The sequence below is a fragment of the Panthera pardus genome, unplaced genomic scaffold (genome assembly GCF_024362965.1).
Source record: "Panthera pardus isolate Hobbes unplaced genomic scaffold, ASM2436296v1 HiC_scaffold_13, whole genome shotgun sequence".
In the NCBI taxonomy this organism is placed as follows: domain Eukaryota; kingdom Metazoa; phylum Chordata; class Mammalia; order Carnivora; family Felidae; genus Panthera; species Panthera pardus.
In genome coordinates this window covers 199,118,325-199,144,583 of record NW_026526688.1, presented here as the reverse complement: position 1 = coordinate 199,144,583, position 26,259 = coordinate 199,118,325, and the positions used below count along the sequence as shown (strand labels likewise).

The window sequence follows — 26,259 nt, the reverse complement described above, 5'->3', positions numbered from 1 at the left end:
AGGTACCCTCCTCAAAACCCCTCACCCACCCTCCTCTCCCTCTCACACCCCATCAACCCTCAGTTTATTCTAAGTTTTTAAGAGTCTCTTATGGTTTGGCTCTCTCCCTCTCTAACCTTTTATTTTTCTTCCCCTCCCCCACAGTCTTCTGTTAAGTTTCTCAGGATCCACATTAAGAGTAAAAACATATGGTATCTGTCTTTCTCTGTATGACTTATTTCACTTAGCATCACACTCTCCAGTTCCATCCACATTGCTACAAAAGGCCAGATTGCATTCTTTCTCATTGCCACGTAGTATCCTATTGTGTATACAAACCACGATTTCTTTATCCATTCATCAGCTGATGGACATTTAGGCTCTTTCCATAATTTGGCTATTGTTGAGAGTGCTGCTATAAACATTGGGGTGCAAGTGCCCCTATGCATCAGTACTCCTGTATCCCTTGGGTAAATTCCTAGCAGTGCTATTACTGGGTCATAGGGTAGATCTATTTTTAATTTTTTGAGGAACCTCCACACTGTTTTCCAGAGCGGCTGCACCAGTTTGCATTCCCACCAGCAGTGCAAGAGGGTTACCGTTTCTTCACATCCTCTCCAGCATCTATGGGCTCCTGATATGTTCATTTTAGCCACTCTGACTGGCATGAGGTGATATCTCGGTGTGGTTTTGATTTGTATTTCCCTGATGAGGAGTGACATTGAGCATCTTTTCATGTGCCTGTTGGCCATCTAGATGTCTTCTTTAGAAAAGTGTCTATTCGTGTCTTCTGCCCATTTCTTCACTGGATTATTTGTTTTTCGGGTGTGGAGTTTGGTGAGCTCTTTATAGACTTTGGATACTAGCCCTTTGTCTGATATGTCATTTGCAAATATCTTTTCCCATTCTTTCGGCTGCCTTTTAGTTTTGTTGATTGTTTCCTTTGCAGTGCACAAGCTTTTTATCTTCATGAGGTCCCAATAGCTCATTTTTGCTTTTAATTCCCTTGCCGTTGGAGATGGGTCTAGTAAGAAATTGCTGTGGCTGAGGTCAGAGAGGTTTTTTCCTGCTTTCTCCTCTAGGGTTTTGATGGTTTCCCGTCTCACATTCAGGTCCTTTATCCATTTTGAGTTTATTTTTGTGAATGGTGTAAGAAAGTGGTCTAGTTTCATTCTTCTGCATGTTGCTGTCCAGCTCTCCCAGCACCATTTGTTAAAGAGATTGTGTTTTTTCCATTGGATATTCTTTCCTGCTTTGTCAAAGACTAGTTGGCCATACTTTTGTGGGTCCAATTCTGGGGTTTCTATTCTATTCCATTGGTCTGTGTATCTGTTTTTGTGCCAATACCAGTCTGTCTTGATGATTACAGCTTTGTAGTAGAGGCTAAAGTCTGGGATTGTGATGCCTCCCGCTTTGTTTTTCTTCTTCAATATTACTTTGGCAATTCGGGGTCTTTTGTGGTTCCATACAAATTTTAGGATTGCTGGTTCTAGCTTCAAAAAGAATGCTGGTGAAATTTTGATTGGGATTGCACTGAACGTGTAGATAGCTTTGGGTAGTATTGACATTTTAGCAATATTTATTCTTCTATGCGCCAAATATGGGAGCCCCCAAATATATAAAACAATCACAAACATAAGCAACCTTATTGATAAGAATGTGGTAACTGTAGGGGACTTTAATACCCATCTTACAACAATGGATAGATCATCTAGGCACAGGATCAATAAAGAAACAAGGGCCCTGAATGATACATTGGATCAGATGGACTTGACAGATATATTTAGAACTCTGCATCCCAAAGCAACAGAATATACTTTCTTCTCAAGTGCACGTGGAACATTCTCCAAGATAGATCACATACTGGGTCACAAACCAGCCCTTCATAAGTATAGAAGAATTGAGATCATAGCATGAACACTTTCCGACCACAATGCTATGAAACTTGAAATCAACCACAGGAAAAAGTCTGGAAAAACTCCAAAAGCATGGAGGTTAAAGAACACCCTACTAAAGAATGAATGGGTCAACCAGGCAATTAGAGAAGAAATTAAAAAATATATGGAAACAAAGGAAAATGAAAATACAACAATCCAAACACTTTGGGATGCAGCGAAGGCAGTCCTGAGAGGAAAATACATTGCAATCCAGGCCTATCTCAAGAAACAAGAAAAACCCCCAATACAAAATCTAACAGCACACCTAAAGGAACTAGAAGCAGAACAGCAAAGAAACCCCAAACCCAGAAGAAGAAGAGAAATAATAAAGATCAGAGCAGAAATAAACAATATAGAATCTAAAAAAACTGTAGAGCAGATCAATGAAACCAAGAGTTGGTTTTCTGAAAACATAAACAAAATTGATAAACCTCTAGCCAGGCTTCTCAAAAAGAAAAAGGAGATAAAAATCATGACTGAAAATGGAATTATTACAACCAAACCCTCAGAAATATAAGCAATTATCAGGGAATACTATGAAAAATTATATGCCAACAAACTGGACAACCTGGAAGAAATGGACAAATTCCTAAGCACCCACACACTTCCAAAACTCAAACAGGAAGAAATAGAAAACTTGAAAAGACCTGTAACCAGCAAAGAAATTGAATCAGTCATCAAAAATCTCCCAACAAATAAGAGTCCAGGACCAGATGGCTTCCCTGGGGAATTCTACTCTACCAGACATTTAAAGCAGAGATAATACCCATCCTTCTCAAGCTGTTCCAAAAATTAGAAAGGGAAGGAAAACTTCCAGACTCATTCTATGAGCCAGCATTACTTGGATTCCTAAACCAGACAGAGACCCAGCAAAAAAAGAGAACTACAGGCCAATATCCCTGATGAATATGGATGCAAAAATTCTCAATAAGATACTAGCAAATCGAATTCAACAGCATGTAAAAAGAATTATTCACCATGATCAAGTGGGATTCATTCTTGGGCTGCAGGGCTGGTTTAACATTCGCAAATCAATCAATGTGATACATCACATTAATAAAAGAAAAGATAAGAACCATATGATCCTGTCAAGCGATGCAGAAAAAGCATTTGACAAAATTCATCATCCTTTCTTAATAGAAACCCTCGAGAAAGTCGGGATAGAAGGAACATACTTAAACATCATAAAAGTCATTTACGAAAAGCCCACAGCTAATATCATCCTCAATGGGGAAAAACTGAGAGCTTCCCCCCTGAGATCAAGAACACAACAAGGATATCCACTCTCACCGCTGTTGTTTAACACAGTGTTGGAAGTTCTAGCATCAGCAATCAGACAACAAAAGGAAATCAAAGGCATCAAAATTGGCAAAGATGAAGTCAAGTTTTCACTTTTTGCAGATGACATATTATACATGGAAAACCCCACAGACTCCACCAAAAGTCTGCTAGAACTGATACATGAATTCAGCAATGTCGCAGGATACAAAATCAATATACAGAAATCAGTTGTATTCTTATACACTAACAATGAAGCAACAGAAAGACAAAGAAACTGAGCCCATTCACAACTGCACCAAGAATCATAAAATACCTAGGAATAAACCTAACCAAAGATGTAAAAGATCTGTATGCTGAAAACTATAGAAAGCTTATGAAGGAAATTGAAGAAGATATAAAGAAATGGAAAAACATTCCGTGCTCATGGATTGGCAGTTAAATGTATTTTAAAAGTTGTCTCTGAGACTCACTAATTGATCCACGGGTTATAAATGAGTTTGTTGTTTAACTTCCAAGTGTTTGAGATTTTCCTTTTGTGTTTTTTATTGATTTTTGGTTTGATTCTATTACAATCAAATTATATTCAAAATGATTGTAATTCTTTTTTATTGAGATTTGCTTCATTGCCCTAAGTATAGTTTATCTTGGTAAATTTTCCATGAGTGCTTAAAAAAAAAAGCATATTTTGCTGTTGTTAGTGGTTGAATGTTCTATGTACATCAATTGGATTCTGCTGATTAAATGTTTTGTTCATATCTTCTATGTCCTTCCTGATTTTTGAAAGGGGAGTTATAGTAAGAGAGGGATGTGGAAGTCCCCAACTATAATTATAGATTTGTACATTTCTCCTTCCAGCTACATAAGATTTTGTTTCGTGTTTTTTGAGTTTCTGTTGTTTGGTGCATACATATTTAAGTTTGTCATGTATTCATGCCGGATGGATTCTTTCATGCTTATGTCAGGCTCCTCCTTGACGCAAAAAAAAATTCTTTGCTCTAAAGTCTACTTTGTCAAATGTTAACATAGTCATTCTTTTCTAATTAATGTTTGCCAGGTACATCTTTTGCCATGCTTTTACTTTCAACCAACCTTTGCTGTATTTAAAATGAGTTTCTTTAAAACAGCAGATGGCTGAATTATGTTTTATTATGCACTCTGTCATCCTTTTCATTTTCAGTGGTGTACTTCAACCATTGACAATTAAGGTAATTATTGAGATGTTCGTGCTTAAGTCTACATTTTTGTTTTTGGGTTACTTCTGGTTCTTGTTTACCTTTTTTCTTGCTTACCTGTGGCTTACTTGAACATTTTAAATATTTCATCTTTACTTATATGTATGGTTTTTAAGAATGTACCTCTTTGCATAGTTTCTTACTGGTCGCTCTGGTTAGTATAATATACATACATAACTTCTCACAGTCTACTGTCATCATAATTTTACTACTTTGGTGTAGGGTAGAAACCTCACCTTTTCCTTTTAGGCTCCTTTACCTTACCCATTTTAAATATCATTGTCTTGAGTGTCAGATGGTGTTGTAATTTTTGCTATAATCACCAAATATGATTTATAAAACTCCTGAGGAAAAGGATAACCTATTATACACACCCATATTTCTGCATTATTAACTCTTCCTGGTGCTCAAAAATTCTTTTATCATTTCCTTTATGTTTGGAGAATTTCTTAAACTAACTCTTAAGGGAATGACTGCTCATTAACAATTATTTTGGTTTTACTCCATCTGAAAAGGGCTTTCTTTCCCTCTCATTCCTGAAAGACAGCTTTATTGGTTATAGAATTGGCAGTGACCATTTTTTCCTTTCTTCGCTTGAACAAACTTGTGCCACTTCCCTCTCCCCTCCATGGTTCCAGAGGACCAACCTGATGACACTCTGATCAGTGCTTCCCTATAGGTAATATGACATTGTTCTCTCACTGCTCTCAAGATTTTTTCTTTGTCTTAGTTTCAGAAATTCATGATGTGCCTTGGTGTGGGTTTCTCTGTGTTTATCCTATTTGGAGGTTCTCACAGTTTCATTGTTTAGGTCATTTGTCAAATTTTGGAAAAAATCAGCCATTTTTTCTTCAATTATTCTTTCAGGCACATTCTCTTTCCCTTTTCCTCCTGGAGCCTTTTCTTTTTCTTCTTTAAAAAACATTGTTTGAGTCTACTTTCTCTCTGATGTCCAGATTGGGTGAATTCTACTGATTTGTCCTCAAGTTCAGGGATTCTAATCTCTGACACCTTGAGTCCACCCAGTGACTTTGTAATTTGTGTTACTGTATTTTTTAGTTCTATAATTTATTTTGGTCCTTTTTCATGACTTCTGTTTCCTAGCTAAGACTTTCTATTTTACTTTTCATTTGTTTCAAGAGAATTTGTAATTGATTGCTGAAGCATTTTTATGAAGGCTGCTTTAATATCCTTATCTAATAATGCCAACATCTGATTCATCTCACTGTTGGCATAATTTGATTGTCTTTCTTATTCAAGTTGTAATTTTCCTGGTTCTTGGTACAATGGGAGAATTCTGATTGTATCATGGGCATGTTGTCTTATACTTGTCATCTTTTACTAGGAGACTCTGGGTTGTATTTAAATATTTTATTCTGGGAGATCGTCACCCTGTTTAGATTTAGCATGCAGGCGGGTCTTGGTATTCTTTTTCAGACTGTGATTCCAGTGACATTTTGGTTTTCAGAGGCTTTGCAATGTTTGGGTCTGCCTGATTCATCTGATGCTGCTGGGGTTCCCATGGTTCTTTGCTGTGGTTCCTGAGGGGATAGAAGGAGCTTCTCTAGACCAGAAACTGGGTGTCACTTGGTGAGGGAGGGAACCTTGGGCCCACAAAGATAAAGAGACTTACTGGACCAGACTACCTGCTGCTCCCAGCAGTTTGGTCCTTCTCCTCCAGGGATGAGTCTCAGGCCTTGCAGTGAAGGAAAGCACCTCTCCTGGCCACTTATCTTAGTGGGGCTTCTGATTGGTGATTGATTCCTCCTCACCAGTTCTGCTGTGGTTATTGTGTATATTTAGCCCAGGAGGGAAATGAGCCTGGAATGCCTGCTGTTTCTAGGTTGGAGGTCAGGAGACAGAGTCTGGGTCACCTTGTTCATTGGATGAGGAACAAAAGACATTCTGCTGCTGTGCTGTTCCTTTTCCCTGGCTCCCAAAGCAGTTCTCCTTCTTCTTACCACTTTTCAGAGATATCTTTTAATTATCTTCTACTATTCCAAGGACTTATACTTGTACTTAGTCCTTGCTAAGTGGGAATAAATGAGTCTATGCCATTTTATCTGGACCAGAAGTCTTGACGTTTATACTGGGATTTTTTGTTTGTACTTATGTTCAATCAAAGACATACCAGAAAGCACATAGCAGTGCTATCTGTTAGTAGCCCAAATTTGGAAACCACCTATAGAATTTTCATAGTAAAATAACTGTGGCATGTTCACATGATTGCACACTACTCAGCAATAAAAATGCACAGAATACATTTTGCTGCACAAAATACAAAATGCTGCTTGTTAAAGCAGCAATACGGGTGAATTTTCCAACATAGTGTTAAACAAAAAAAGCCAGAGACTGAACAGAACATGCTTTGTGCTTCCATTTTATATAAAGTGCACAGAACGGACAGAAGTTATCTATGCTTTGGATGTCAGGCTAATGGTGCCCTTGGGAAAGGGTCAGTGAGGTTAAGGGCTCTAAGAAGGGCTCCCACAATGCCAGTGATATCTCGTTCATGATCTGAATGCTGGTTACATGAATGTATTCAATTAATCAAGCTGTACATTTACAATACGTGCAATTATATATATATATTTCCCTAAAACATTTGAACAAATTATATGTCTGCTGGAAACTATAGATTTTAATAGATAAAGCATATAATAGATTCCCCAACCAGCACTGAGCTGGGAAAGAAGCTCCAGCTTGGGAGCTATTATGAACTCCACTGGCTCTTTGGATTTCAGTTCCTTTATGTGTAAAGCTATTGTCAGTTTAAACAGGCTCCCTGAGAGCCTGATCCCAGCCAGGCACTGTGCTGGGTGCTTTCTGTACAACACTAGTCCCCGTAATATGGCGGCAAAGAAGATGTAGCCGATTGTCATCATTCGCGGTCCTTATGTTCTATGAAGTTGCTGCCAACATGGAATTAATGAATACCAAAGCACTGCTTCTACAGAGTTAGGTTCCTGTGAGCCTCTGGTCACAACATTCTCAGCAACCAATCAATTCATAACCATGCTTTTGTGAGTTTCTGTTTAAAGACACCTTTCAAATATGTATCATTCATTAACCTTGAACTCACAGCCAAGCCCACCATACCTCAGGCCTGAATGACACTTCTCTAACACAGGCGTGTTCTCTGTCAGTCCTATCTTAACCTTCTTGTGATTACGAACACTGGACGGCATTGCAGCACTAGGCTGGGGGCCATTTAAAATAACAATGGCAACAATAAAAAGCATACACCTGTGAAAAGTGTGGCCCAAAGGAGACTCCAAGAAGGACACTTGTTGACACTATGGAAGCTGAAACAAAGCAGAGTGTCCCCTTGTTAAACCTCAGCTGGGAACCTGCATGCCAGGTTGACTCAATTTTTTTTTTCTTTCTGTTCATATCCATGAAGGACCATGAAAGTGCCATAAATAAGGGTTTGGGGGTTTCAAATAAATTTTAGTGAGTAGGCAGATTTGCAAATACAGGATCCATGAATAATGAGGATTGCCTGTATTCTCATCCACACTTTACACAGGCACAAATTCAGGGTCAAATTGCTTCAGACACGGACCCAGTAAGTGGCAGAGTATGTTCCTTCCACAAGACAAGCGCAAGGTACCACCCTGTCTCAGACGTTCTCTTGCCTTTCTGAACTCAGTAACTCCCAGGGTAGAGGGGCAGCCCTTCCTTCCTCTGAGTTCCAAAAGCAGTGATAAGGACATGATCACATTAACTGAGCACTTGTCATGTGCTGGCTTCTGTGCTAAGTGCTGTTTGAGTACTGACTCATTTAATCTCACACCCACCTTTATGAGTCAGTTCTGTTGACATCACTACTGTAAATATGCACAGAGTGGGTAGTCAGTGTGGCCGCTGTCACCCAACTTGTAAGAGGAAGTTCTAGGATCCTATCACAGGCAGCTCAAGCCTTTGGCAGGTGCACCGCACATACAACCTTAGTACCTAATCCTAACCTCTACTGTTCACGCAACATGCTGTGTGGAAGTTACCTATTTGATTCTCTGCTTTCCTCCGAAAGACCGTGAGTTCACTAAAAACATCAGCCTTATTTTATTCCTCTCTGTGTCCCCGCCGCCTGGCCCAGATGCTAACATGCACCAGGAGGTCAGCAAGTAATTAGCAGATAAATAACCAAAGACATGAATCAATGCACCTCCGCCTTCCTGGTACCCAGCACAGGGCCTGGCACGCAGGGGTTGTTCGACAAATATTTGCTCAGGGAGATGGTCAACATTTTCCACGAGCAGCATTACTTTCCAGCAAGAGAGGATACTACGTTCTCCAGTGCTTCTGTCCACCAGCTCCAGGCAGGCGACAGTGCCAGCCTCTCCTCTGAGCTGTGACAGGATGCCTCCTGGCTCTGAAAGAGTCCAGCTAATTAGACTCGTGTCTGCCAACAGAGAGAGTGGACAAATACCGAGAGGAAACTGTTAGCAGAGAAGAGGAGGGTAAGGAGGCGGGAGGGACGGGGAATCAGCAATTTGTTGGAGGCGATGAAAAGGATCGCGTTATGCCTTCCGCTAAATTACTGCATGTACTAATTGTATACGCACGAGTAATTGTTGGTGCTGCTCATTTACATTTGATTATTATATTTGTAGTTTTTAATTGCATTTGAATATGTGTGCTGCTAATACCGTCAGGATCATCAGTAGCTGTCAGCAGTCCTCAGTGCTGGTTCTGCTAATGAAATGCACATCTGCTACCAGGGCCTTCATTTTATCCAGATAACGCGCTGGCGAGAGCAGTGACGAGAACAATACAAAGACTACCACTCTGAGCGGCTACCTTGTTTGGGGAGCTGTCCTAGGTGCTGGTTCATAAGAAACAGTGAGGCATGTTAAGCGCGATAAAATCGGGGTTTATTCCTAGCTTGGTTCTTGACTACTGTGTGATTTTTTTTTAAAGAAACGGAACCACTCTGATCCTCAATTTCATCCTGTGTAAAAACGCATACTTGGCATAATTACTGTGAAAGTTGACAACAGGTTCAAGAGTCTGATGCACGGCAGGCCCTTAAGGAACGGTGACTTATTACTCTCATTTATCCAGAAACCTGTGTTTCCACTGGAGCCAGCGTTGCTAAGGGCCTCATCAGCACTCACCCAAGAAGCCATAAGTTGTTAACCGATCTCACTGCTTCCTTCCTCTCTCCTCCACCTGAGCCACAGAGGCTCTAACAAATAAATCTGGAAGCATGTCTTTTCCATGTTCACAGGCTGTTGAGGGCTCTCTGCAGCCTGCAGGGCAGAGTCTTCCTGTGCAGGACCAGGCTGCAGTGATGGAGGCCAGGACACAGACCCCCACAGAGGACAGCACTCTCCCCTCTAACTGCTGTCTGCCACCAACCATCAGCTGTTTTTAGAATTGCCTCAGCTAAAAAGAGCTGCTTTAACCAAAGTCACCCCTGCTGGGGGAGCCCACAACCACTGACGGGCCAAAGCGTGGGTATAAAATCCTGGCCCTGTCACCCCCAACTCGGGATACCTCCGAAGAGCTGACCAGCTTCAGAATGCCCAGGGGGTCACGTGAGGCTTCATTAGGACTGCACCCAAGCCAGATGCTCCTCTGTTCAGCCCTTTCTTTCTTCTCTTTCTTTCTTTCTTTTTCTTTCTTTTCCTTCCTTCCTTCCTTCCTTTCTCTTCCTTCCTTCCCTCCTTCCTTCCTTCCTTCCTCTTTCTTCCTTCCTTCCTTCCTTCCTTCCTTCCTTCCTTCCTTCCTTCCATCTGCTCCCCTCCCCAGATGCTGATCCCCAGGTCATTCCCTAATCAGGTGCTCCCTAGTAAAGCTCCCCCTTGCTAATTTCTACCTCAGACTCCGTGTCCTAAGAAACAACTTGCAACACAGACTACCTCTCTCGACTTGTGCACCACCTCTGCTGTCTGACATGTGTGAAATATCTTTCCTTCCAAATAAGCCATTTGCTTCCCCAACTCTCTGCTGTTACATCATAACACTCACCCGTACCAGAGGCCCCTTGAAACTTGGCAGCCTCGGGGCGCCTGGGTGGCTCAGTCAGTTGAGCGTCTGACTTCGGCTCAGGTCATGATCTCACTGTTCGTGAGTTCGAGCCCTGTGTCGGGCTCTGTGCTGTCAGCTCAGAACCTGGAGCCTGCTTCAGATTCTGTGTCTCCCTCTCTCTCTGCCCCTCCCCCGCTCACACTCCATCTGTCCATCTCTCTCTCTCTCACACACACACACAATAAACACTATTAAATAAAAAAAGAAAGAAAGAAACTTGGCAGCCTAGAGAGCTCCAACTCCTCCAATAGCTTCAGAACGAACGGTACCTCCTCTGAGACGCCTCTCCTGATTGTCCCAGGCAGAGTTAAGTTCTGAGTCTGGAAGGCCTCTTTACGTCTCTGTACAGTGTTGATTGCACTATATATATTTTTAATTTTTAAAAAATGTTTTATTTTTGAGAGAGAGAGAGAGATAGAGCACAAGCGGGGGAGGGGCAGAGAGAGAGAGGCAGACACAGAATCCAAAGCAGGCTCCAGGCTCCGAGCTGTCAGCACAGAGCCCAACGCAGGGCTCAAACCCACAAACCATGAGATCAGGACTTGAGCCAAAGCAGGACGCTCAACTGACTGAGTCCCCCGGGCGCCCTGAAGCTTACGCTCTAAATAAGGTAGACAGTCAGTAAAAAGATGAAACTAAATATGTCATTATTAAGTGCTATAGAGAAAAATTTAAGGGGTGTGTGCAGAATTTTGGGGTTGCCGTTTTAGCTGGGGTGGCCAGGCAAGGTCTCCTTGAGAAGGTGCCATCTAAGTGAAAACCTGAAGGAAGGGGGGGGGGACCCCTGCAAACAACTGAGAGAAGAGCATTCTAGAAAGAAGGCACAGCAAGTGCAAATGCCCTGCAGCAGGCATGTGCTTATCATGCCTGAGGAACAGAAGCCAGCAAGCCTGGAAGAGACTGAGCAAAATGGAAGATGAGCCGGAGCAACCGCAGGGCCAGATCACGCTGGGGTTTGCGGAGCATTGCAGGGAATTTGGCTTTAGCTCGTTGGGTGGCGAACAGAGGAGGAACATGACTTGGCTGAGGTCTTAATGGGATTGCTCTGCACACTGCACTGGGAATGGACCGACACGGGCCAGGGAAGAATCAGGACAAACAGGCAGGAGGCTGTGACAACCACCGAGGGGAGAGAGATGATGGTGGTTTGGATGATGGGAGCTGGGAGGCAGCGAGAAGTGACTGGACTCTGGACATAAAGAGAAAGACACGGTTTCCTATGGATTGGGTGTGGGGTGCGAAAGAAAAGAATCAAGGATAAGCCTGACATGTGGGGCCTCAGATGGGGGAGTCAAGGCTGCCTCTATTGAGAGAAAGGTGCCTTCAAAAGAAACTGTTCCAGTAGAAGTTCAAGAATTTATCTTATGTATGTAAAGTTTGAGACAGGAAACCAGGAGGGGGCGGGGAGGCAAGTTCTGTAAGCCCGGCTAGCAAACGGAAGCTAGTAAAACAGACACAAATCAACAACACTCACTGAGAGCTGGGTGGGTGTCGTGCACTGTTCAAATTACACCATTCTCCCCAAACCTGCAAGGAACAAACTCTGATTCTTCCAAAGTGCGAGGAGGAAACTGAGACTCAGCAAGGTTACATAACCTGCCTGAGGTCACACAGCAGGTAAATGGCAAACCAGGACTTGAGCCCAGCATTGTACGGCCTGTACTTTTCACCCTGAAGCTCTGATACTTGTCAATAACGTCACCATTTGTGTTTTTTGTCTCTGACTCCATCCTCTCCACGCCAATAACTACAGTTATTAAGCTCTAACTATGCTGTGGCACTGCTCTAAGTGCTTCCTATTTAGTATTCTCAGTGAACTCATCCATAGGCACAGAGACGCAAAGTAACTTAGCACAGTCACACAGCCAATACAGAGGAACGGGTATTTGAACTCAAAGTCTGACCCCTTGGCCCACATTCTTCCTCATTATATATATATTTTTTTAATATGAAATTTATTGTCAAATTGGTTTCCATACAACACCCAGTGCTCATCCCAATAGGTGCCCTCCTCGATGCCCATCACCCACCCTCCTCTCCCTCCCACTTTCCATCAACCCTCAGTTTATTCTCAGTTTTTTAAGAGCCTCTTATGGTTTGGCTCTCTCCCTCTCTAACTTTGTTTCCCCCTTCCCCTCCCCCATGGTCTTCTGTTAGGTTTCTCAGGATCCACATAAGAGTGAAAACATACGGTATCTGTCTTTCTCTGTATGACTTATTTCACTTAGCATAACACTCTCCAGTTCATCCACGTTGCTACAAAAGGCCAGATTGCATTCTTTCTCATTGCCACGTAGTATTCCATTGTGTATATAAACCACAATTTCTTTATCCATTCATCAGTTGATGGACATTTAGGCTCTTTCCATAATTTGACTATTGTTGAAACTGCTGCTATAAACACTGGGGTACAAGTGCCCCTATGCTTCAGCATTCCTGTGTCCCTTGGGTAGATTCCTAGCAGTGCTATTGCTGGGTCAATGACATGGGAGCCATTGGAGGATTCTGAGAAAAAGACTGACATGATATGAGGTAAAAAGGTCCCATTGGCTACGGTGTTGACAAGAGACTGCAGGAGGCCATGGACAGAAGTAGGGAGACCAGTAAAGGCTGAGGTGATGGTGCCTAGAAGAGAATGGTTATGGTGGACTGAAGAGGAGCTGCATGTCCTGGGCAGCACCTGGCATTCGTTCACTTGCTCATTCATTCATTCACTCACTCATTCCTTGGGTGTCTGCTTTGGGCCATTCATAGAGGCAGTTCCATTCCCTCCTGCATGAGGCTCTGTACTAGCAGCCAAGGATGTCTAGCCAAGGGGTAAAGACAGGCACAACCCGCACCCTCACGGGTCTTACCACCTCACCAGGAAGGAGACAAGAAACTAACGACTACATGCATGCATTCTGAAGGAGGTCAGGTTCAGTGGGGCATGCACCAGGGGAGCCAATCCACTGTGTGTCCAAATTGAGTCAGCTAACATACGGCTTGTAGGAACCCAATGAGAGAGTCACTCACTCAGGGGACGGCATGTCTGAAGGTAAAGTTAGAAAAGTCGTGAACAAGCACTCAGACAGAGAGCAACTGGGCCGCCAGAGAATTTGTGGTAATCTAAGTCTGCACCAAAGGACACTGCTGGACGATTTGGTGGGGAGGTGGGAAAGAAGGGTGGGGTCAGAAGGAGGGCCCCTGATGGATGCTCACCATGGGTCCACTCTTCTATGTATCAAACTCCTTCCTGCTCCATGCCCCCCACTTCCCTAGAAAACCTCAAGTCCTCCTCCTGGAAGTCCAAGTACGGACACTCTGTCAATAGTATTCAGTCTGCAAAACTTTCTGTCAATTAAATCTCACAAAGGACAAGTTTGCGAGGTGAACCATCGGCAAATTCCTGGGTGTTCCCAGGGGTGGCACGTTCTCTCTCTGGCTCCGTGACTGCACCTAAAACACGGATGGGAGGCCTAATGAGATCAAGTGTCATCTCCAGAGCTCAAAGTCTCCAGTTTTCTTCCTCTAATCTCAGGGTAATAGGCAACTGCAGTGACATTCACATACCACATGACACTGGGGCTCACAACATCCTCACACACCTTACGTACCATGCATACAACACTCCTTTCAACAACACCCTATGATGTAAAAATTTCCCAGGAGACATGAACACACATGCATGTGTGTCTGCCATGGATGAGAATATTCACAACAGCTCCAAGTTATAAGCAACCCAAGTTCCATCAGTAGTAGAATCATTAAACAAATAATCATACAAAAGAACAGTTGGCAGCAGTGGAAAAGAACTGTGATATGACAGATGAATCTCAAAGACATTATGTTTAGAGAAAAAAGCAAACAAAAGAATATGTATCCCATGATTCTATCATATAAGTGTAAAAAAGAGGACACACAAACATCTAATGATACAGACTGGGAAAGCAATAACCTCTTAGTGGGGTATTGACTGGAAAGGAACTTGAGGGAAACTTCTGGGATGGTGATAATGCTCCACATCTTTTCTCTAATTTTTTTTGTATTTATTTTTGAGAGAGAGAGAGGCAGAGAGGGAGACACAGAATCCGAACCAGGCTCCAGGCTCCGAGCTTTCAGCACATAGCCTGATGAGGGGCTCAAACATATGAACCGTGAAATCATGACCTGAACTGAAGTCAGACGCTTAACCGACTGAGCCTCCCAGATGTCCTACTCCACATGCTGATTTGGGTGACTGTCGCTGAAGTACATACAGATGTAAAAATTCATTCAGCTGTATGGTTAAGATTAACGTAGTTTGCTTTATGTCTGCTATCCCTTAATTTAAGAGTAAATTTTTAAAAAATTCTATAAGGTGATTATTAATTAACAGGAGAAAATCATATGATTGTAATGGTCTCAAGATAATACAAAACCTTTGCTGATGCAAGCTATTAATGTTGTCTTTTACACACCAAGTCCCATTAGTTTTTCTACACACAATGACAACTTGATATGTAACAGACCTGCCCCCTCCCCAACCAACCCTGAACAGGCGATATTCCCTTGGTATATGATCCCAGAGAACTGTGTGCATTTTCCTCAGAGCTCTTACCTCAGTTTAAAGTAGCACACCATTATGCTGATTATTTAATTAATGTCAGTCTGCCCCACTGGGCTGTGAAATCTGGGATGATGTCTGATTTTACTCCCTGGGATCTCCAACCTCTTTACTAAGTGCCTACGGTGTGGAAGGTGCTCAATAAATATGTATTTAGTGAATGATGGCAACTAGGAATAAACTGAGAAGTCTACATATGGAACACTTAGCGAGGCTTGAACAAAACATTAAAGAAAAGCCAGGATCATAACACCCATTTCATTTCATGAGTCTTATCTTTTACCTTTATTTTTTGTAATCTTTAAAAAATGGGGAAAAATATGAAAAACTCTATCAAAGAACATAGCACATGTGAGGTCAGACGTCAAGACCCGACTCTGGTTAAGTCTACCGAAACCATATAGACCACATGCTGGCTACGCTTAAATTAAGCTCAATCTTAATAAGGAAATATTAACTAGAAAACCCCCAGATGTTTGGAAATGTAAAAATATACTTCTCAAAAATTCATGAGTCAAGTGGAAATTACCATGGAAATTATAAAGTAATTTGAACTGAATAATAATGAAAATATGACATATTAAAATTTGTGTGGGAAGAGCAGACTCAAGATGGTCGCGCAGGAAGCTCCTGAACTCCCCCCTTCCCACAGAAAGAATACACCTAACACTACGTATGGAACAATTCTCTCTGAAGGGAACACAGAAACTGATGAACAGAGCCCCCAGCAAAAGGGGCAGACCAACATGGGTAGAAGAGGCAGAGATACAGTCATGCTAAGAAACAAAACCAAACCACAGGCCCAGAATTCCATGGCCACGAGGGATCTCAAAGGAATGGAACTTTCCCCCGAGGAGCGAGAGATTCAAGATCCACAGTAGGCACCCCAACCCTTAGATCCTGCACAGGTGAGACAAGCCCCCACAACAGCTGGCTTTGAAAACCAGTGGGGAGAATGTCCAGGAAAACTATGGAACATAAGGAAAAGGAAAATCCTGCTCTTCAAGGGCTTGTGCAGAGATTCACTTGACCCAGAAACCAGTGCAAGTATCAAAAAGTACATAGGCTATAGGTGAAGGAGAAGTACCTACTAATCTTGAAGTGCCTGCTTAAGAGGCAGAAAGCAAGTGGGCCTCTCTCTGGGGACTGAGACTCCAGAAGCAGCCATTTTAGCTGCCATTTTTGTTATCTTGTGCCTTGCTGATCTCGGAGGTGGCAGATGCTATTCCAAATCCTCCCACTGCTAGTGCCCAGGAGTGCATCCTGCTGAGAGCCCTGCATGACCTTGTGCCTTGGCCAGGCCTTGCAGCCAACAGGATGATAACCCTACCCACCAGCATGCCCACAGCAGCCACAGCTGGGCCTTGCAGCCAGCTGGGTCATGGGCCACCCTTGCCCACCAGCATACCCACAGTACTCATGACTCCATCACAACAGGAGGGTCCATGTGGCCCACACAAGAGACATGTTTGGAGCACCCTGCTCTGGTGGACAGAGGGGACAGTGCTTCTGGGCCCCACAGGACATCTCCTACATGAGACCACTCCTTCCAGATTAGAAGATGTAGCTAAACAGCTAACACACAAAAATACAGAGAGTCTGGCAAAATGAGGAGATAGAGGAATATGTTCCAAATGAAAGAATAAAACAAAATCTCAGAAAAAGAAGTAAATGAAATGGAGATAAGCAATATACTCAGTAAAGAGTTCAAAGCAATGGTTGTGGAGATGCTTACTAAAGTTGGGACAAGAATGGATGAACAGAGTCAGAAGTTCAGACAAAGAGAAAACATAAAAAAGTACCAATCAGAGCTGAAAAATGTAACAACAGAAATGGGAATAAACAACAGATTAGATGATACAAAAGAATGATCAGCAATCTGAAAGACAGGGTGGTGAAAATCACCTAAACTGAACAGCAAGAGAAATAAAAATTAAAAAAAATAGTTTGAAGGATTTCTGAGACAACATCAAGCACAGAACATTCACATTTATAGGGTCTCAGAAGGACAAGGAAGAGAAAGAAAGGGGCAGAAAACTTACTTGAAGAAATAATAGCTGAAAGCTTCCCTAACCTGGGTAAGGAAACAGACATCTGGGTCCAGGAAGCACAAAGATTCCCAAAAGAGATGAACCCAAAGAGATCCACACCAAGACACATAATGATTAAAATGTCAAAAATTAAAGATACGAAGAGAATATTAAAAGTTGCAAGATTCCCGTGGTTCATTGCGGGAATCTATCCCCAAAACCAAGAGCACACTTTACACATTGTATGTTAGCCAATTTGACAATAAATTATATCAAATAAACAAATAAATAAATAAATTCTAAAAAAAAAATAAAGTCAGTGATTCTTAAGTAAATTCCATGGATTGAGTCCATAAATCTGAGTAAATATTTTGATTTCACACCACACACACACACACACACACACACACACACACACACACACAAAGCTGCAAAAGAAAAGCAAGTAGTTATGTATCAGCCAACCCCATAAAACTGTCAGTTGATTTCTCAGCAGAAACTTTGTAGGCCAAAAGGGATATATACATGATATACTCAAAGTGCAGGGAGAAAAAAAAAGGGAAAAAACAAGCAAGAATACACTACCTGGAAAAGCTAGAATTTAGAATTGCAAGGGACACAGAGTTTCCCAGACAAGCAAAAAGCTAAAGTACTTCATCATCACTAAACTGGCTTTATAAGAAATATTAAAAGTATGTCTTTAAGTAGAAAGGAAAATCCCATTATTAGAAATAAGAAAACATATGAAAGAAAAAATCTCACTGCGAAAGGTAAACATACAGTGAAGGCAGTGGTTCAACCACTTAGGAAGCTAATATGAAGGGTAAAAGCCAAAAAGTGGTAAAATCAACTATATCTACAATAATTAAGGAATGCACAAAATAAAAATATATAGAGTATGACATCAAAAACATACGATATGGAGAGAGTAAAAATGTAGTGCTTTTATAATGTGTCTGAACTTAAGTGATTTCCAACTTAAAATAGACTATTTGTTCTAGTGTTTGTGTTAGATTAGTTGAGAAAGTACTGGACACCATTATTTAAGAACGATTTCAATTTCACAAAGGCAATTCAACTGTAAATACTATATTTGAAGTAATTTTTCTACATATGTAAAATTTGAGAATAAATACTGTTATATAATATGTTGTTACATATGAATCTTACGATAATCACAAACCAAAAACCTATAACAGAAATACGAGAGAGAGAGAGAGAGAGAGAGAGAGAGAAATCCAAACCTAACACTAAAGAAAGTGATCACTTGATGAGGGATGAGAGCAAGAGAAGAAAAAAGGAACAGTAAAGAGCTATAAAAACAACCAGAAAACAATTAGCAAAACTGCAATGAATACATATAAATAAATACATATCTATCAATAGTTACCTTCAATGTTAACGGACTAAATGCTCCAATCATGTGCCTTTGTGCATACAAGAGACTCACTTCAGATCTAAAGATACACACAGACTGAAGGTGAAGGGATGGAAATAAAATATTCCATGTAAATGGAAACGAAAAAAAAGAAACGCTAGGGTAGCAATGCTTATAACAGACAAAAGAGAATTTAAAACAAAGACTGTAAGAGGAGATAACAAAGAGCATTACATAATGATAAAGAGATCAATCCAAAAAGAGGATATAACAATTTCAAACATGTATGGACCCAATATAGAAGCACATAAATATGAGCAAATTTAATGAACACAAAGGGAGAAATTGTAATACAATAATAGTAAGGGATGTTAACACCTCATTTACATCATCTGGATATATATATTCCAGACAGAAAACTGATAAAGATACATTGGCATTAAATGACACATTAGACCACACAGACTTAACAGATAAATACATAACATCCCACCCCAAAACAGAAGAATACACATTCTTCTCAAGTTCACATGGAACATTCTTCAAGAGAGATCATTTGCTAAACCACAAAATAAGTATCAATAAATTTTAGGAAGGCTGAAATCATATCAAAGATCTTCTCTGACAACAATGATATGAAACTAGAAATTGATTACAAAAAAAAACCTGGAAAAGGCACAAATATGTGATGACTATACAGCCAATGGGTCAACACAGAAATCAAAGAGGAATCCAAAAAATACCTGGAGAAAAATGAAAGTGAAAACACAACATTCCAAAATCTGTGGGATACAGTTAAAAGCAGTTCTAAGAGGGATGCTTATAGCAATACAGGCCCATCTCAACTAATAAGAAAAATCTCAAATAAACACTCTAAACTTACATCTAAAGGAACTAGAAAAAGAACAAACAAAACTCATAGGAAGAAGGAAGTAACAAGTATCAAAGTAGAAATACATGAAATAGAGACTAAAAGAAAAAAAAAACAAGAAAAAACATTAATGAAACTGAGAGCTGGTTAAAACAATAAACAAAACAATAAACAAAATTGATAAACCGTTAGCCAGACTCATTAAGAAAAGAGAGGGCCCCAATAAATAAAATCATAAATAAAAGAGAAGTTACAACCAATACCATAGAAATATAAAGAATCATGAGAGTACTATGAACTGTTGTATGCCAACAAACTGGGCCACCTAGAAAAAAATGGATAAATTCCTAAAAACATAAAATCTTCCAAGGGTAACTCAGGAAGAAATAGAAAATCTGAACAGACTGATTACTAGCAATGAAATTGAATTCGTAATTTAAAAAACTCCAAAAAACAAAAGTCCAGGGCCAGATGGCTTCACAAGTGAATTCTACCAAACATTTAATAAAGAGTTAATACCTATCCACCTCAAATTATTCCAAAAACTTAAAGAAGAGGAATGCTTACAAACTTATTCTATGAATCCAGCATTACCCCAATAACAAAACCAGACAAAGACACTATTGAAAAAAGGAAATTATAGCCAGTATCTCTAATGAATCCAGATGCAAAAATCTTCCTTAACAAAATATTAGCAAATTAAATTCAACAATACCTTAAAAGGATGACACACCATGATCAAGTGGGATTTGTTCCATTTATGCAAGGATGTTTCAATATTTATGAATCAAATAATGTGATTGCCACATTAAACAATAAAGGGTAAAAATTATATGACCATCTCAATAGATGAATACAAAGCATTTGACTAAATTTAATAGCAATTTATGATAACAACTCTCAACAAAGTGAGTTTCGAGGGAACATACTTCAACATAATAAAGGCCAGATATGACAAGCCCACAACTAACATCTTACTCAATGGTGAACAGCTGAAAGCATTTTCTTCTAAGAAGGATGCCCACTCTTGCCACTCATTCAACATAGTACTAGAAATTGTAGCCAGAGCAATTAGGCAAGGAAAAGAAATAAAAGACATCCAGATCGGAAAGGAAGAAGTAAAACTCACTATTGCAGATGGCATAATTGTGTATGTAAAAAACCTAAAGCACCCACCAAAAACATATGAACAGGGTACCAAATTGATATGCAGAAATCAGTTGCATTTCTATACACTAAGAATGAACTTAGAAAGAGAAATTGAGAAAACAGTTCCATTTACAATTGTATCACAAAGAATGGGATACCTAGGAATGAATTTAACCCAGGAGGTAAAAGAACTGTATTCTGAAAACTATAAGACGTTGATGAGACAAATTGAAAATGATACAAACAAATGGAATGATACGTAATGGTCCGTGGGTTAGAAGAATTAATACTGTTAAAATGTCCACACTACCCAAAGTAATCTACAGATTCGATGCAGTTCCTTTCAAAATACCAATGGCATTTTTACAGGACTAGACCATATAATCGCGACATTTGTACAGAACCACAAAAAAGCCTAATTGCCAAAGTATTCTTGAGAAAGAAGATCAAAGTGGAGGTATCATGCTCCCAGATTTCAGACAATCCTACCAAGCTATAGTAATCAAAACAGTATGGGAGTGACACAAAAACAGACACAGAGATCAACAGAAGAGACAGCCCAGAAATAAACCCATGCTTATATGGTCAATTAATCTATGACAAAAGAGGCAATCATATACACTGGAGAATGATAGTCTCTTGAATAAATGGCGTTGGGAAAACAGGACAGCTACATGCTAAAGAATAAAACGGGACCACTTCCTTACACATATGCAAAAATTAAATTAAAATGAATTAGTGACTTAAATGGAAGATCCCAAATCATAAAACTCCTGGAAGAAAACTTAGGCAGTAATATCTTAGTGATTTTTTCGGTTCTATCTTCTTAGCTAAGGAGAACAAAAGTAAAAATAAACAACTGGGATTACATTAAACGAAAAAGCTTTTGCACAGCAAAGGAAACCACCAACCAAATGAAAAAGCAATCTCCTGAACGGGAGAAAAAAAATTGCAAATGATACACTCAATAAGAGGTTAACATCCAAAATATATAAAGAACTCATATAACTCAATATAAAAAATCAATCTGATTAAAAAATGGGAAGAGGGCCTGAACAGACATTTTTCCACAAAAGACATGCAAATGGCCAACAGGCACATAAAAAGATGCTCAACATCACTAGTCATCAGGGAAATGCAAATCAAATCCATGGTGAGATATCTCACACTTGTCAGAATGACTAGTATCAAAAGGACAAGAAATAACAAGTGTTGACAAGGTTGTAGAGAAAAATGAACCCTTGTTCACTGTTGGCGGAAATGAAAATAGGTACAGCCACTGTGGGAAACAGTATGTAGGCTCCTCAGAAAATTAAGACTAGAACAACCATACAATACAGCAATTCTACTTCCAGGTATTTGTCCTCAGGAAATGAAAACACTAATTTAAAAAGACATATTCATCTCTATAATCACAGTGTTATTTAAAATAGCCAAGATATGGAAGCAACCTAAGTGTCCATCAGTAGGTGTATAAATAAAGATGCTGTAGTATATATGTGCGAGGGAATATTACTCAGCCATGAAAAAGAATGAGATCTTGCCATTTACAACAATATGGACAGAGCTAGAGAGTATCATACTAAGTGAAATAAGTTGGACAGAGAAAGACAAATACCATATGATCTCACTTATATGTGGAATCTAAAAACCAAAATGAACAAATGAAACAATATTCTGTTTAGAAGGTAGAGAATATTCTATATAGAATATAGAGAACAAACTGATGGCTGTCAGAAGGGAGAAGGTGGAAGAATGGATAAAATAGGCGAACGGGATTAATAGGGTCAATCTTCCAGTTACGAAAATTCATGGTGATGTAATGCACAGCATAGGGAATATAGTCAATAAAACTGTCACAACTTTGTATAATGACAGATGGTAACTAGACTTATTGTAGTGACAATTTCATACTGTATGTAAATACAGAATCACTATGTTGTATACCTGAAATGAATACAATATTATCAATTATTCTTCAATAAGAATAATAAAATTTGTGATTTAGATAAAGCAATGCTTGGAAGAAAATTACAGCCTTATGTGCATTGTTAGGGAAACAAATGCTAAAAATCGATGATATACTATACAGCTAAATAAATTAGAAAAAGAGCATTAGAAGTCAAAATTATGAAATAATTTTGTAAAAGGCAGAATCAGTGAAACAGAAACAAATGCCCAATATTAAAGACAAATGAAAATAAAAGTTAGTTTTTGGAAACCACATAAAATTGATAAACCTCTGGTAACATTTATTTTAAAAATAGGAAAAAGACCCAAGCAACATCAGGAATGAAAGAGGCATCCTTACAGATCCTACAGACACTAAAAATATCATAAAGAAGTTTCATAAATTAACTTGTGACAATAAATTTGAAAATCTTAGATGAATTTAAACTCTAGACAAACATAGCTTACCTAAACTAATACATGACGAAATAGAAAATCTGAGTAGTCCTATATCTATGACAGAAATTATAAACATTTTGCCAGGTTCAGAGGATTCCAGGTGAAAAAGCCTCTGCCCTTTCCCCAGAGAAATGCTCTGTCTCAAAAATAAATCTAGTTAGAGGAACAGGCTTAGTTCTATGAAGGCTTTCTTCAGACAGAGGTGGAGGGGAGCACACTCTAAGGCAGAGGGAACATAACCATCCAAGAAGCAACAGCAAGTGGATGAACCCTGTGCAGAGTCCTGGGTTCTCCAGAGGATTTCCAGGAGATAGCACTGGAAAAGGATGTTAAGACCAAATTTTGTAGATCCTGACAAGTTAGAGTGAAGAGCCTGTAATTATTTTGGTAGGTGTTTTGGAGCCCAGGAGCAGAAGAAGAAATCCTTAGGAATACAAAGGTGGAAGTAGTGGCAGAAGGATTAAAAGAAGAAGTGATTAGAGAGGAAGGGAAATGGTGACCAGGCATGAGGCTACAACAATTAGGGTGAGACAGAAAGAAACTAACATTAACTCAGACCCTACTGAAAGCCAGGCAATATACCAGGCACTGCATTAGTCACGGCATGTAGCTCTCATACCGATTCTATGATATTACTGCCTCTGTTTTGCAGGTGGGGAGACCAAGTCATGGGCTAAAAATAGCTTGCTTAAGATCATACAGGTTTAGAAGTGGGACAACTGAGACTGGTATCCAGGGGTGACTCCAGCCCAGGTTCTTTCTCTTCATTCTTTTCTCCTCTCCTAAAAGTGAATGAGTGACATTAACAGCCTAGGGTAGACGGCGTGGGTAAGTATAACAGAGTGGACAGGCAGGGAAAGAGATCAGCGAAAGGGCTAGGGACAAAGGAAGGACACAGGGCTGAAGAAGGTACACATCATCTACCTGCCCAGTATCATTCCCTGAGATGAAGTACAACAGCACTGGTGGTTGTTACCATGGGTACGGAAGATGATCCATCTTCTTCCAGTGGGAACAGATGATGGGACACTACACCCATGAGTTCAGTTTTACTTTCTGTAAAATGAGGATTGGAGCTGCTTTCACAGGGTTCTTGTAAGCAGCAGAGATTCCTTGCCCAGCATGTGTAGTACAGGTCCCAGCACAAGGTAGACACTCACGAAATGGATCTATTGTGATCAATAATAACGGGTGTCCAATAGGAATTTACGTCAGGGGAAAAGGGATAAAGGGCATTGACTCTGAGCAGAGAAAAGCATCTCGTCACAGAAACTCCTCCTTTCCTGTCCTGTTCCTGGAAGTGAGGAGGAGCACTGCAGCCTACAGTCACCTGGGTTAGGCTTTGCCATAGACTGGTTGGAGATCTCCGGACTGAAGAAGTTCAAAGAGGGTGAACTTGATAACATGATTCTTAAACATACCCATTTACAACTTGTATCCCCCCCCCATGGACATCACCTACCCTCTGCATAACCTACTGAGAAGCAGCGAGGGCAGGATTATCAGTCTTATATCCCAGGTAAGTGAACTGGTGCTTATGTAAGGCTTGCCCTCTTACCAAATGTCACAAAACAAGTTAGTGGGAGAGCCAGGCTGAGAACTCAGGTGTTCAGACCCTGGGAAACAAGGCTGTTAACCTACCCCCGTGCTTGATATCTGGATCAAAGAAGAGTGAAACCATGCTGTGAGAATTATTTTGATAAACTCTACGACTATGGTTTATTATGAGTTTTATGTTGTTTTGTGCTTTTGCTAGCCCCTGAAGATACAGATATATTTCCCCTTACTTCAATAGAATAACTGCCACCTTATCTTCTTGCAATTTTGTAATTAAATTTTTTTCTCACTTCCACTCTGGCTCTTAAGGAGCCAGAGCCACACTTAAGTGGTTCAACCACACTATGTCCCTGGTGTTCAATACAGGCTCTGACACACAGTATCCATTGAATAGTTTGTGAAGAAAGGAAAGAAAAAGGGAGACAGGAAGGAAAATGGAAGGAGAGAAGGAACGAGGAAAGGAGAGTTGTTGGAGTTTGGGTTCTAGAAGCAGAATGCCTGAGTCTGAATCCCATTTCTCACCAATGGGAACCTTGGAAAGGCCACTTATCTGCCTAAGAATCTAGACGTTCAGGGACCAACCTCCAACCGGCACTGTAGATGCGCTCCACTGAATCTACCTTGCAGACGGGGGCATAGGCTCATGGGATTTGGGAACACACTGAGGTTTTATGGTGAGGCTGTGATGGAGCCTGGCTCCAAAGCCTTTGCTCCCCCATCTCAGCCTACAGCCTCCCCAGTTATGGTAGAAAACAGACAGACCCTTTCCCTATTAACTGCACTTGGGGGAGGCAGGTTTTCCAAGGTGACCAAACCTCCAGTGACGGAGCTGACAGCAGAATATTTGGGACACTATAAAGGCACCACTCAATTTAACATGAAAGTCTTCAGTGACTCATTTTAGGAAGAAGGCCAAGTACTTGCTTCTATCAGCTGGGATTAGGAAAAGGAATCAGAGTAGGACAGTCCTTGGAGCAAAATGATAGCACACGAAATACTGACGCCTTTATTCCTGACCATGGGCAAGAAACACAGCATTCGTTCATTCCGATCCATCCTTTGAAAGTGAATAATGAGGCTGAGAAGTCTTCGAATGTGACGATGACACCTGCTTCTTTCACCCTTCCCATCAATTACAATAAGAAATCTTTTAATGAGCTCTACTATACGGAAGTTTCATATAAATTAGAAACAACACTCGCCTCTGGCTCCTTACTTACAAAATAAACCATGCTCTTTGCTGCCTGAGACATCTCACATATCACAGTGAATGGATCACGGACTTGGAAGCTCCTGGTTGAACTCTAATTCGGAGAAGGATGAGTCATTCATTTGATTATTCATTATTGGTCTCTGCTCTCAAGGAGCTCAGAAACTGGTGGAAGTTTCGGATAGGTAAACCAGTAATTTTTAGAAGGTGTGGTGAGTGACCTGACAGAGGCGAACCTAGGGGACTCTGAGAGTTCAGTGGAAGCAATGATGAAAACAAGAGTTAGTGGGGTTAGGGTGGGCAGTCAGGGAGGTCTTCCTGGAGGAAGTGAGGGACAGATGAACAGGAGTGGACTAGGAAAAGAAACAGACCATAATTGACTCTTAAATACAGACAACAATCTGAGGGTTGACGCGGGGAGGGTGGGGGAGAGGGGAAAATGGGTGATGGGCATTGAGGAGGGCACCTGTTGGGATGAGCACTGGGTGTTGTACATAAGTGATGAACCATGGGAATCTGCCCCCAAAACCAAGAGCACACTTTACACACTGTATGTTAGCCAATTTGACAATAAATTATATATTTTTTTAAAAAGTTAAAGTGGG

General features: G+C 40.6%; 1 protein-coding gene and 1 long non-coding RNA gene across 7 annotated transcripts in view; one reads left to right on the top strand and one right to left on the bottom strand.

Moving 5' to 3' along the window:
• Positions 1-26,259, bottom strand: part of STK32B (serine/threonine kinase 32B) — a 397,674-nt gene that overhangs the window by 175,351 nt on the left and 196,064 nt on the right. The window lies entirely within an intron of this gene.
• Positions 8,299-9,320, top strand: LOC109269687 (uncharacterized). Its single transcript, XR_002081214.2, has 2 exons — positions 8,299-8,892; positions 9,172-9,320. It is a non-coding gene; the product is annotated as an uncharacterized LOC109269687 (long non-coding RNA).